We start from the raw sequence: 13,696 nt of genomic DNA on the forward strand, positions 1-13,696 counted from the left end.
ACACCTTTCAAGGACCTGAAAAATTTCAGTGGCTAATAGCCTACTGGTCTAGGCAATCACATAAATCCAATTTAGATCAGTGACTTAAAATTCTATATTTTTTAAGAATGTTGCAATCTCTAGGGCAGAGGGGATTCTGGTATGGGGAAGTGATTATTTTTCTTCTTTCTTTATAAATAATAAAAATAATCATTTAGCTATTAGAGAATGGATAATGTTAAGCTGAAATTCTGAATCAAACAATCTGAAAAGTGACTGCTGAGAAGTATGAGGACAAAGCATGTAAATTCAACTACCTTTCATGTCTGATTTAGAGGAGGTTTCAACTCTCTCTTGCATGTATCTTAGATAGGCATGATGGGGCATCTGCTTCCTTTATCTTGTGAAAAGTGCATAGAACTGTTCTGAAGGTTATCTCCCAAAATACAATTGTTCATTTAAAGGATGCTCTTTTCAACCAGAAATATTAGTCAAGTTTAGTTCACATTAAAGCTTTTGTGACAAATGATTTTTAAAAAAAAAAAAAAAAAAAAAAAAAAAAAAAAAAAAAAAAAGGAAGACATGTAGTTACAACTGCATAAAGATGTCCCAAACAAATAATGTGTTATTCCTCTCCTTATCAAGAAACATTTTTGTCCACCTTAAGTCTTGTTTCACCTCTAAATAACTGTATCTCAGGAAGTTTTAGCCATATCAGTACATCTTTTCTGAGCAATGTAAGAACTCATCAACAATCTCTCTTCTCTTCCTCTAGCTGTTTCACCCTCAGAATGTCCGGACTTAAATGAACTAATGAAGCAAATCCCCCTATTTTTTTCTATCTGAAGAAAAAAAAAGTATATTTCTATGTATATATTGTTAACTACAGAAGATCTACTTTTCTCTATTTACCAAATGCCTCTATTTACCAAAATGTTACCAAATTTCTACAAATTGCAAATAGTGATGTTATGTCTAAGTAGATTTTTTTTACTTTCTCACATTTTCAAATGAGAGAGAATGTAATTTTTGCTTCTTTTGGTTGCTCAGAAGTCAAAACTAAAACTAACAAAATACACCCCCCCCCTATATTTTCCCATAATGATTTTAAAAAAACCCAGGGAAATAGCAAATTTTTGTTTGTTGTGAAATAATTTCTCAATGTTATGAACCAGAATAACTAAAAAAAAAAACCCCACCAAAATACTCCTAACAGACTACAGAAATGTTATATATTTAAAGTACAAATTAAACTCTTAAATAAGATACATGAAAGGAAATGAAAGACTTAGTCAAGAAAATAAGCAGTATACATAAAAAAAGAGGCAGAAATACCTATGGATATTTTTAGTTTTGCTCACTTTGTGCTGTTCTTGTTAAAGGTGATAAACAAATGTGAATGTATGCATTCTTACTTTACTATCATTTTTTCCCAAGGAAAACCAGCAAAATGATAAGTTTTCATAAAATCTGTGAGTCAGTATCTGTAGGTGTGTAAAAACTCCAGTTGGGTTATATCACAAGTGAGATTTCTGCCATCTCCACATAGAGCTAAAGACTTTAAGAATGTAAATGTATACATAGAGACATAGTATATTGGGAAAGCAAAGATACTGCAGTTGCACAGCTAAAGAGGGCAGAGTTTACCCATGATATAATTCATTATTACTATGAGTTTAGTTAAGTGGGAGGTCTATTTATGTGCTGGTTAAGGTGCCTGTCAAAAGGGCGCTTGGCACTTGCTCCTCCTTTGCACTTTGAAGTTCACTTCCTACCGTAACATTTTCCAGTCATAACACCTCCTTCTTCACAGCTGAAAGTCAGGGCTGCTAGCCATCCCCCTGTGCTTCAAAATGTAGAAACTGTAATTCAGCCCTAAGGAAATGAACCAATTACAAGTAACTTAGTTTAACATCCTGCTGTGGTAGACAAATGGAGATCTACTATGAAAGTAAGCTTGCAAGCTTAAGAAATAAGTGTAAGTATTGAGCAATTACAGTCAACTGGAACATGCTAAGCAACAAAACCAATCCCTTTCTGTAAGGACCAGTCGCTGCACATAACATCTGAGGACAACAAAACCATTATGGCGGCTGTACTCTAGACAGAGAAGTGTGTGTGAAATTTCCTGTTCTAGTTGTAGATTTCAGTATTTTCATGTTAGTGGAAAAAAAAAATTAGTATATAAACTGCAAAGAATGTGGGTCAAGAAAAGTTTTCATTTCTGTCTACAGAAAAACAGAGATGTCCTGCAGACTTTCATACGCATAAATGATATGGATATATTCACAATTAAAGGTTTAGCCTAATAAGGAATAAAGGTCTGCAGTAGTTTAGCACACCTTGAATCATTACTCATTTCTTGATACCTTGCTCTGAAGCCTGGGAAATATAGTAAATTCTATCAGATAATAACATCAGATGCTCATTACCTTCACTATTTCATATTCTCATAGTGCTGGTCTAGGAGCAGTAGTCCGAGAATACAAGGTAGGCGAAGCTAATATTACCTCTGCCTACAAATTCTCATTTATTGGCTGGGATTGCATCACATGTAATCCCAATCCTAGTCATAATATATTTAACATATAAACTTTTTTCTTTGAAATTATGGATCACCCTTATTCTGAAAACCAAATAAGGTATACTGTGTGCATTCAAGACAGCTTAAAAATATGAACAGATCACCATGTCATACTATAGGCCAAATCAGTTTAAAAAAAATGTTTTAAGAATTATTACAGTCAGTTTTTGATAGGCAGTAATATAAAGATTCAGTATACCCAACAAATATTTATAAAATAGCTAATGATATTGTCTAAATTTGCTTTGCAAATTCTGCTTTGTTAGGTATGACCAAGTGGCACATAAACATTTTTGAAGACACTTTAAAGTTAATAAGTTAATAGACTGTTTTACTTGTTTCACTGTTACACTTTAAGGTGTCACTAATATAGTGCACTAAACAATGCAGAGAATAATGTAAGCAGTGCATAGCAAAATGCCATATAATTCCCTGGAAAAGAATTATGATGTTTTTATGATTCCCATTTCTTGGGATTGATTTTCAATCTAAAGCACACAAAAAAAACCCCAACAATGAAATGTCAGAATAAGGTGAGGTAGAAATTCCAAGCCTTGAGACATTCTACAAATGCTTCAGAAAGCTGGTAGACATTCAGCCAAATATCTCCAATACAGGATTCCCGGTTTTCTGTTTACCAAATAGACAACAAATATTCTTTCTTCCATTGGGATTTATGTAAATTCCTTTAAGATGAAACTATGCTATATAGGGAAGCTGTGCAGTCCTTTGTCAGCTCTCACAAGTTAAATGAGGTCAGGGTCAGGCTGAGTTGTTAGGTGTGGGAATGGGCTGCCCAGGGAGGTGGTGGAGTCCCCATCCCTGGAGGTGTTTAAGAGTCAGGTTGACATAGCGCTGAGGGATATGGTGGAGTTGGGAACTGTCAATGTTGGGTTAATGGTTGGACTGGATGATCTTCAAGGTCGTTTCCAACCTAGTTGGTTCTGTGATTCTGTGGGTTTAAGATTGCACAGGAGGTCTCTAAAGAGATCTCATGATGCAGCAGGAAGTGATCATGGTCACAAGGCAACAAGGCAGCCTCAGATTTTCCCTGGCCCAGGCATGAAGCAGCACCTCACATCTTTGGACCAGCCTGAAAATAGACTTGCTGTCTTGACTTGGAATGAAAGCCAATGTCCTGCCCCTGTAATGGCTGTATCCAGTTGCATACTTGGCAGGCTTAAAAATATTAGCACTACCATCCAGGCCAAAAACTCATCTGGGATTGTAGTTATGCTGGCCAAATTAATTATATGCTTTGACTAATTTAGGCAATTAGTTCAGTCTATTTGTTTGCTTGTTTCTTCACCATTTGTTTTCCAGATAAAACATGAATAAATATCCACTTTTTCAGAAAGTTTCTGGTGAAAAGCTTTTGCAAACAATTTATTTTTTTCCAGTTGCACTATGAGCCAGATTACAATGACCTGTCCAATTTCCAAAAGACTTTAGTGTTTAATAACCTAAGTGAGCACATGCAGTGGAGACTTTCAGTATCAGGTTCTCATGATAGAAAATCTTCAGCAGAAATACATTTTTAATTTTAAAAAATCCAACCATGACCAAACCAATTTTTTTTAGTCTGCAAAGCTGAAAATTTAGGGAACTCTGCTGTTTATCCATCATCTCACTTGTCAGTCTCCCTAAGTAATTTCTCAGCATACTGTGCAGTTCTATTAAATTGGGAAAAAAAAAAAAAAAAAAGAATCAATGCCTCAGAGTTAATTACATTCTATAATTTTTAGATACACCACTGTCTTGTCAGAGGAGATAGATCCAGAGCAGTACCTCTGCTGTCAGGTATGACCTAATAGACACATAAGGACTGCTCAGATGAGTATCACAGGTTTATCTGCAGACTAACCATCTTGGGTTTGCCTCTTAACCAGGGAGCACACAGAATGGAATGGAGATTATTGTAATCATCAGGTGGTTCATGGCTCAGAGAATATAAAACCATAGGAAAGGAGGCTACATTAATTCCAGTGGTCATGGAGTAACTTTACTTTTTGTATGCAGGGAAAGTACATCAAAAGCTGTCTTTGTTTCAGAAAATGCTGATATGCCATATGAGTAAATTTTTTTTTTTCTATGTTGTCTGTGTTATTCATATGTTATTTCATAACATGCTGTGCCTGTCCGGAGCAAAACAGGTGTTAAAATGCCAAACATTTTCCGCTCATTGAGAATGCTGAGTATCTATCTGGCTTTGTTAAAGTATCTGTTTTGCAGAGAAAAGTAGGACTGGGCAGGGAGTTGTTTGGTTATTGTTAATTTTAGATTATCTTACCTTATGGTATTTCATTTTACTTTTCCATGTGCATTTCATTGGGAAGTAAGATCATTTAGAGATTATGTGTTCCTGATCTGTACCCTTCATGCCAGATCCACACCCTCTAACCTTGTGTCCCTCTGCAGTCTCCCTGTCCATCTAGCTGTACAATCTTAGTGCAGGTCTCCAAAGACCTTTACCCCTTCATCTCACCAACTTTGTGACCATGGGAAGCTGCCTCCAACACCGCTTCTGGACAAAACCTCAAGCCAGGACCTGTGATTTACCTAGTCACTCACCAAGCTCGTTCCCTCCTTGCAGCCAGCACTTTGCCTTGCATTTCCACCCTCCCAAGACCCCCAGCAGACCAGATGGAACTGCTCCTCCTGCAAGAAAACTCTCATGAGAGTCCTCCTTTGCTAGACAGTATTTTCATGACAATGAAATGACAATGAAAGCAAGAACTGGAGCAATGTTGATATAACAGACATAAAGAATGGTGAGGCAGCACCTCAAATTTAGCGTGATATCTCAGAAGGTGTAGAGCTCCCCATAGTGGGGCCTGGCCCCCACAGTTACAGCTTTCATCTTGATGTTCTCCTCCTAGTTAAGGGTTTGGTAATGTAGCAGCAAAGTTAGATGCCAGTAAAAAAGACATAATCATCCATGTCTTGGCATCATAAAATGTCTTATGATACTGTGATTTCTTACCCTGTGAAAGCAATTTTTGTGCCATGAAGGAGGAAGGGCCTACTGAGGAAATACCTACAATGTGGCTGAGAAGCTTGTGGTAATAGTGCAGTAACTACTGCTAGGAGTAAACATGAATAAATCTAGCCAATGATAGCAGTCTGTAAAAACTTTCCCCACTCAGATGACTCTATCAGAACAGTTCCTCCTGGGCTCTGAAATCTTTTTAAAGTAGATTGTTGTCATTTTTTTAATTTCATTTTTCTTCCATCCAAACTTTGCATGTCCCTCAGCTCCCATTAAACACAATCTATTTGACCAGTAACCCTACAAATGTGGTGAAAAAAAAACCTAAAGAAAAAAAGGGGTCAGGGAAAGGTTGTTGAATAGGCAATTAGTGGGAAATTTCATAAACAATACGGGAAATGTGTTACAGAGCAGCCTATTTTTTCTACGTAAGTCTCCATTTCATCTCCAGGAATATTTTTTTCACTCATATTTAGTTTAAGAAAAAAATCTACCATACATCTTTCAGGTTATTTTTCCTTTTTCATTTATGATTCTATAAATGTTTAGGTAATCATTCTGGTATTGGAAACAAGTCAAATGAGTGCAATTCAAATTAGTGGGCAAGCTAGAGCAGAGTCTTTCATTTACAGTCTGCTTGATCAGACCATATTAAAATCAGCAAGACTTAAGCCTACTCTGTTTACAGCCCACAGGTTGTTATCTAGTTTGAAACCTTTTTGTTCAGAATTGTTAAGCCAGCACTGTACTGCATGCAGCTCACCGTTAATTGGAAGCTTGGATTCTAATGGCTGGTTTTTGGGGTGGGAGCTGAAAATCCTGAAATGCACACCATATCTTAAAATGTATTAATTTAATTTAAAACCTTTACATAAAATTACCGGTTATTTGAAAGTCAAACACTTAATCACAGCATTCTGTATCAGATGGTATGAAATTATTCACATCTAGATTTTAAATTACCTCTTTTCCGTATAAGATGCCAATTTCACTAGGTACCCAAAACATCATTTACATAGAATTATTATATCAGGAAAGGAAAAATCCTCTCTTGTGTTCAGTGCCTTGTTTCTCTAATCCCCACAGACGGTGAGAAAGAAAGGCTGGCTTTATACTGTCAATTTCTTTTGCTGCACCCATTGGCACTTGTCAATATTCCTTACCAGACAAAATGAGCAAATATTGTAGGACATGTAACAGCTTCAGAAGTTTGCTGCCACTTATATGTGGATGTACTGTAAATGTCTACACATTAATTAATGGAAAAACAGGAATGTTTTGATGTTGCAAACCCACAAACGGAGGTCTACTAGCTCAGCTAATGAATCAGTTCAATGAAATGTTCGTACTTCTAAATCACTATCAAATTTAATAAAAAAAAAATAAAATATAGGCAGCAGAGTACCGTCTTGTACTATTTAGTGGGAAAAAGTCACTGTATAACTAATGGAATCTTGTAAACATACACAGTTCCTTAGGGCTTTTCTGGGAGATGGAATAAGATATGCTTCCAGTGTACACTCTCCTGTTATTTTTAAACATGGGTTCAAACTGAAACATACACAAGATCTGGGGTCATTTGGCACTGGACCTGTAGATTTTCCCGTAGGTCAATGCCCTAATTTATACACATTCTGCAGGCTCTTGGTAATGATATTCATTCTTATGCAGTTGTGAAAAAACATATTCCCTTTCAGTCAGACAGCACTCAGTCACACCTACTTGCAGTCATTCTCTTGTCACACTGAGTTAGACTGACCACTAACAAATAAGAAACAATTGAGAATCATGCCAGTAGTTTCTTTTCTTACCTGACAATTCCTCCTGAGGAGCCCTAGGTGTTAGACTTGGCTAAATGTAATTTGAGTAACTGAGCTCTGCCTAGCCATCTCTCCCTGCAGTGATAACTCAGTGTTGCATACTTCTCCACTGTTTGCCCTCGACTGAGCTGGACTTGTTTTGTGTATCATTTCTCAAAATAAACAAAACAGTTCAGTTCTATTCTGGGAGGTCATTGAGATGACTCTTCCCACCAGACCCTGCTGAAGCCTTTAATCATGAAACCCAATCTAGAACATGTATGTTGTGTGACGACTTTTAGTCCCTCATCTCAGCTGGGTACTAAACAAAAAAAAAAAAAAAAAAAAAAAAAAAAAAAAAAAAAAAAAGAAAAAAAAAAGGTCAAGATTAGTTGAGACCAGAAATAAAAGGCTAATTGTCTTTCTACATCTGCATAATTCTCTCTCTACACCCAGGATTCAGTTGAGACATGGCAAGTGTGTGTATATGGACTCATGAGATCAGAAATGCTTCCATGTCCCACAATTCAAATAAACTGTTAGAGATCGAGTACTTACGTTGAAACCCTGACTGTAATGATACAACCTTTGAGTGTTCAGTGTATTTAATTTCATCTGAAAATTGAGATTTTAGTTTGCAAGAATGGTGTAATAAAGTAAAGGAAATGAGAATGCTTTTATAAAAATAAAGGAAACAAGGAGAGAGTTTCACAAATTGGATGATGAGAGTTTTCTTTAACCTATAGGATAACAGTAAGGTTTTAAACCTGGAGAGCTCTGGTAATGAAACACCCACATATATTTCCGAACTACCATCCAATCTACCTTGTGCTTGCATTCTTACCTGATAGTGCTCCAGTCCAATATGAGCAAAAGGACAACAAAGCTATGAAAGGAGGTGTAGCCTTGTATTCAACAATTTTACATTTTATAATTCAGGACTGCCTGTTTTCAATTTGCACACCATTTAATATCAAGGCTTATCATACAGCTTGGAACAGCTGGTACTGAGGGGAAGCCACATGATAACACTGACATTTAGGTCATTTGCACAGAGAGCAAACAAGGAAATCTTCTCTTCCCTCACTTTAGATGTCTACATCTGACTGTGAGTTTCTACATATGACCTAATAATCCTGAATTCCCTCTACAGTACTGAGAGAAACATGCTTTCCAGGGGCAACAGTTTTCACTAAACACAGATGCCTACACTAGGACAAGACGAATCACATTCTAGAAATGTCTTTTTCTGTCCATTAACTATAAATAGACGCACATTGATTAACAGAGATGTAGACATCTATGCTATAGATTTTGACATGCAGTCACTTGAATCCCATCCAAACACTTAAGACATGCTTACAAATAAAAGAACTATATTAGATAAGTAATTGACAGTGTGTATTACCACTCATCATATCACAAATCCTTAATCATTTTTCTCTGAAATATAAAGGAATCATGTCTTTCTGGACTGTTGTGTTTTATGTCCTAGAATTTTAATCGTAGACCAGTGGATAAAATTGTATATGTTTAAACATAGTCTTCCTCCAAGACCTTTTAAACAGAGAGAAGAAAGAATCAAAACTTCACAAAATTTAAAAAATCCTAATAGCTGGCACATTTTATACTTGTGTAATAATACTACAAATTACTATCTAAATTTTAATAGTGAATATACAGACTTTGAATAATTTCTTCTCTGCACAAAAATAGTGATATATTTGCATAATTCTTGTACACTGCACACAAGAGAGGGTTTCCCCTCTACCACTCCTGGTCTCACAGGACATGGAAATCTACCTGGCCATACAAAATAAAAAAGGCAATAAGTATGAGTGAGAAAGCTGAGAGAAAATATGTACAGTATGTTTGCTAACTTTTTATCATGGTCTTTACCAAAAACTCAGCCAAACTAAGGATAATTCATTTACTCTTTACAGCATATAAAACTGTCACAAAATATATGTATGTTGTATAGGGTTTGATTGCAATTGCTGTGTGACTTGTGACTAGAATCCTTTTTTTGGTGACTACCCAGAATTCATTCCCATAAATATTTATGTTCTTTGATGCTCACTCCCCTAAACTGCTGTATTGTCTATGTTTCAGTGCTGGTGCCCTGAGCATTTGCCTGGAATAAATAATTTCCATGGAAAACTTGTAGTGACAGGTAGACTAGACTCTAAGATAGGTATGTGAAAAACAATAGCACAGCATTTGAACTACTATCTTTTAATTTTGACTGCTGAAATCCTGATCTTAAGTCATTGATAGAATAATCTATCATATAATAAAGGACTGGAAAGCTTTCTTATAATATCCTCTGTCATGAACAGGGGATAATATTTCCCTTGAAAAATTGTATTTAGGTCTTGTGTGTCTCATAAGCTTTCTTTTCCACAGACTACTATAGTAAATAATAAATTACCCATTCTGTCTCACTTTGTGTAGTTCATAATTCTTTAAAACTTTCAATTTTTTGTTTTCTTTATAAACTAGTTTTTCATCATTGTGCTGCTATCTGATAATAGTACGCATTAAAATTATATACTATTTTTTCTGTAGTGAATCTGATATGACTCTGTATGCTAGTGCACACCACATGGGGAATAAAGAGGAATTAGAGAATAGTTGCAGGGCTATGGCCTTGTTGGCATCATGGAGACATGGTGGAATGGTTCACATGACTGGAAGGTTGCAATGGAGAGATACAGGCTCCATGGGAAAGACAGACCAGGAAGATGAGGAGGGGGAGTTGTCCTTTATAACAGCTGGAGTGCATGGACCTCAAGCTGGGGATAGATGATGTGACAAATGAGACCTTATGGGTAAACAGTAAAGAGAAGTCAAGTAAGGGTGTCATTGTGGAGTATATCTGCTACAGGTTTCTACAAAGAAGTGGATAAGGCCCTTCCTTTATAGACAGCCAGAAGTAACTGCAGGTTCACAGGCCCTGATATTCATGGGCTTCATCCAACCATGCTGATATCCGATGGAGGAACAACACAGAAGAAGGAGCCAACAAGGAGAGGTGCTCTGTTAGACCTTGTGCTTATTGACAAGAAGGGACTCATTTGAGATGTGAAGGCCAAAGGCATCCTTGGCTGTAGTGACAGTGAGATGGTGGAGTTCAGGATCCTGGGCAAGAAGCAAGGCAAAAATCACACTCACAGCCCAGGACTTCAGAAGAGCTGACTTCAGTCATTTCAAAGTCCTATCAGTTAAAGTTCCGGAGGGAAGAGGGGCCCAAGAAAGCTGATTAATATTCAAGGATCACCTTCTCCAAGCTCAAGAACAAGTCAAGGAAAAATGCCTGAAGGCCTGTGTGGATGAACAAGGAGATCCTGGCCAAACTCCAATATAAAAAGGAAGCATACAGAGGTGGAATCAGGTACAGGCAACCTGAGAATAGAGAGGCACTGTCCAAGCATGCAGACATGTGCTTAGGAAGGCCAAAACCCACCTGAAGTTAAATTTTGTGAGTGCTGTAAAACGCAACAGGAAAGACTTCTGTAAGTACTTAAGTGGGAAAACTGTGGAAAATGTGGGTCCACAGCTGAATGGGGCAGAGGACCTAGTGACACATATTTTGAATGCTTTCTCTGACTCATGCTCTACTAGTAAGACTGACCTTCAAAAAATCCAGGCACTGATGACAAGGAAGAAAGCCTGTAGCAATGTAGACTTATCCTTGATGGAAGACTATCAGGTTAGAGAAGATGTAAGCAAAGTGGACACACCTAAGTTCATAGGTCCTGTTGGGATGAAACTGTGAATGCTGAGCGAGTTGGCAAATGTCATTGTGAGACCACTCTTGACAAACTTTGAATGATCATGGAAACTATGAGAGGTGCCTAACGACTGGAGAAAAGCAAGTGTTACTCCTATCTCCAAAAAGGGCAAAAAGGAGAACTGCAGTCTGGTCAGGTTCACCTTGGTGCTTGGGGAGGTTATGGAACACCTACTGCTGGGAATTTCATGCACATAGATGACATGAAGGTGATGGGGAATAATCAGCACAGATTCACGAAGGGGAAGTAATTGTTGACCAACCTGACAATGTTCTATGATGAAATGACTGGTCTGGTAGATGAGGGAAGAGCAGTGGATAATGTTTATGGTGGTATCAGTTGGGCTTTTGACACTGTGTCTCATCAGATCCTCACAGAGAAGCTGTTGATATATGGGCTAGGTGAGAACAGAGTGTATTGGATTAAAAAATGACTGAATGTCCAAGCTCAGAAGGTTGTAATCAGTGGCACAAAGTCTAGTTGGAGGCCAGTAACTAGTGGTGTACCTCAAGAGACAATACTGACTCCCATCCTGTTCAACATCTTCCTTAGATGATGGGGCAGAGTGTACCCTCAGCAAGTTTTCTGGTGTCACAAAACTGGGAGGATATGACAGAAGATTGTGAGGTTGTGCTGCCATTCAGAGATCCTGACAGACTGGAGGGCTGACAGATACTTCATGAGGTTCAACAAAGGGAAATGTAAAGTCTTGCACCTGAGGAGTAACAACCTCATGCATCAGTGTATGCTGGGGGCAATCCAGCTGGAAGACATCTTGACAGAAAAGGCCCTGGAGATCCTGGTGGGCACCAAGTTAGACATAAGCCACAACATGCCCTGACTGCAAAGAAGGCTAAGGGTATCCTGGCTACATTAGGTAAAGTATTACCAGCAGCTTAAGGGAGGTGATCCTTCCATTCAGCTCTGGTGAGGCCACACCCGGAGTATTGAGTCCAGTTTTGGGCTCCCAGTACAAGAGAGACACAAACATACAGCCCAGAGTCATGAAGATTATTAAGTGACTGCATCATCTCTTTCCTGAGGAAAAGTTGAGAGAGATGGAACTGTTTAGCCTGGAGAAGAAACTCCTTTCAGGGGGAACTCATGGATATGTACAAATATCTGAAGGAAAGGTAAAAAAAAGGCTCTTTTCAGTGGTGCCCAGTGACAAAACCAGAGGCAATGGGCATAAACTGAAATGCATGAAGTTCCCTTTGAACATTAGGACACATATTTTTACTTTCAGGGTCAGCAAGCACAGGGACAGGTTGCTCAGAGAGGTGTTGGAGTCTCCATGCTTGGAGATATACAAAATCATCTAGATATCATCTTGCATAGCCTGTTGTAGGTGGCCCTGATTCAGCTGGGGAGCTGGAACAGATGACCTCCAGAGGTCCCTTCCAACCCCAGTCATTCTGTGATTCTGTGATTGTGTGAAATCCACATTTTAAATTTGGTGGCAGTATTATCAGTAACTTCTGTGAGATGTGCATTTTGCCAACAAAATGTTTCCTAATAGGAAGAAGTGATTCAAGGAAATGTCAGTATTTAACATGATTTTTTTACAGGTTGTTTTTTGGTTTGTTTTGTTTTTTGTTTGGTTGGTTGTGTTTTTTTTTTTTTTTTAAATCCCTGCCAGAAATATTTTTTTTCTGAAATTTAAATAGTTTGATTTTTTGCTTTTTGGATTCCATTATCTTTTAATACAAGGACTGAAACAAAAATGACTCAAGTATTTGTTTTATAATGACTATAAAGGTCTTGACTGGCTTTTCTGTAGGATTGATTGTCTTGAATGCATTCAACAGAATTTTCAAGAAGGTATTATAATTAGTATTATTATGACAATTATTATAATTGTTAACATAATTATAATTATTGTATTGTATTTAGCTACTACTTTTTGAGAAGAGAACATAATGTCTTGCTTTTGCATTTTGTATTTGAGAAAAATTTGGTCAGATGCACATTATCAAAGTCTAGATAGGTGCCTAATCCTCCCTTGTAGCCAACATGCAGTATGTGAACTTCCACTGCATATTCATTTCACTTATTGTAGATATTTATTCTAGAATGAGAAGAATCATTTCAATTCTCAAGAAGTGAAGAAAGGTTAGGAAAAATTAGAAGCTGCAATCCACAAAGCCCAGCCAAAAGCAACATAGACATGTTGTAGTCAAAGACTTGGTAAGAGACAAGCCAAGACAGAGTGAACTTGACCAAATGGAGGACTTAATAGTAATGAAATAGTACTAAAAGCAGGAATCATAATCCGTACAGTCAAGCACATCCTCTTCCACTGAAGTCAAAATGAAATCACTTTCATTCTTCTAATCCTTTTGTGATCTAGCACTGTTTCAGAGAGTCTCTGCTAATTTGTTTTCTCGTCCATTCCTCTCATTTCAGTCATACACTCAAAACACATACTGTTTTTCCAACTTGCACTTTATTCTTAATTATCAAGCCTGTTTACGTCTTAGAAATAATAAAAATTCCCTCACAACATAATATAATGAATTTTACATTTCTCTTTCTCTTCTTTAGTATTCTA

Source organism: Athene cunicularia (assembly GCF_003259725.1).
Source record: "Athene cunicularia isolate RWA chromosome 1 unlocalized genomic scaffold, athCun1 chr1_part1, whole genome shotgun sequence".
Classification (NCBI taxonomy): Eukaryota; Metazoa; Chordata; class Aves; order Strigiformes; family Strigidae; genus Athene; species Athene cunicularia.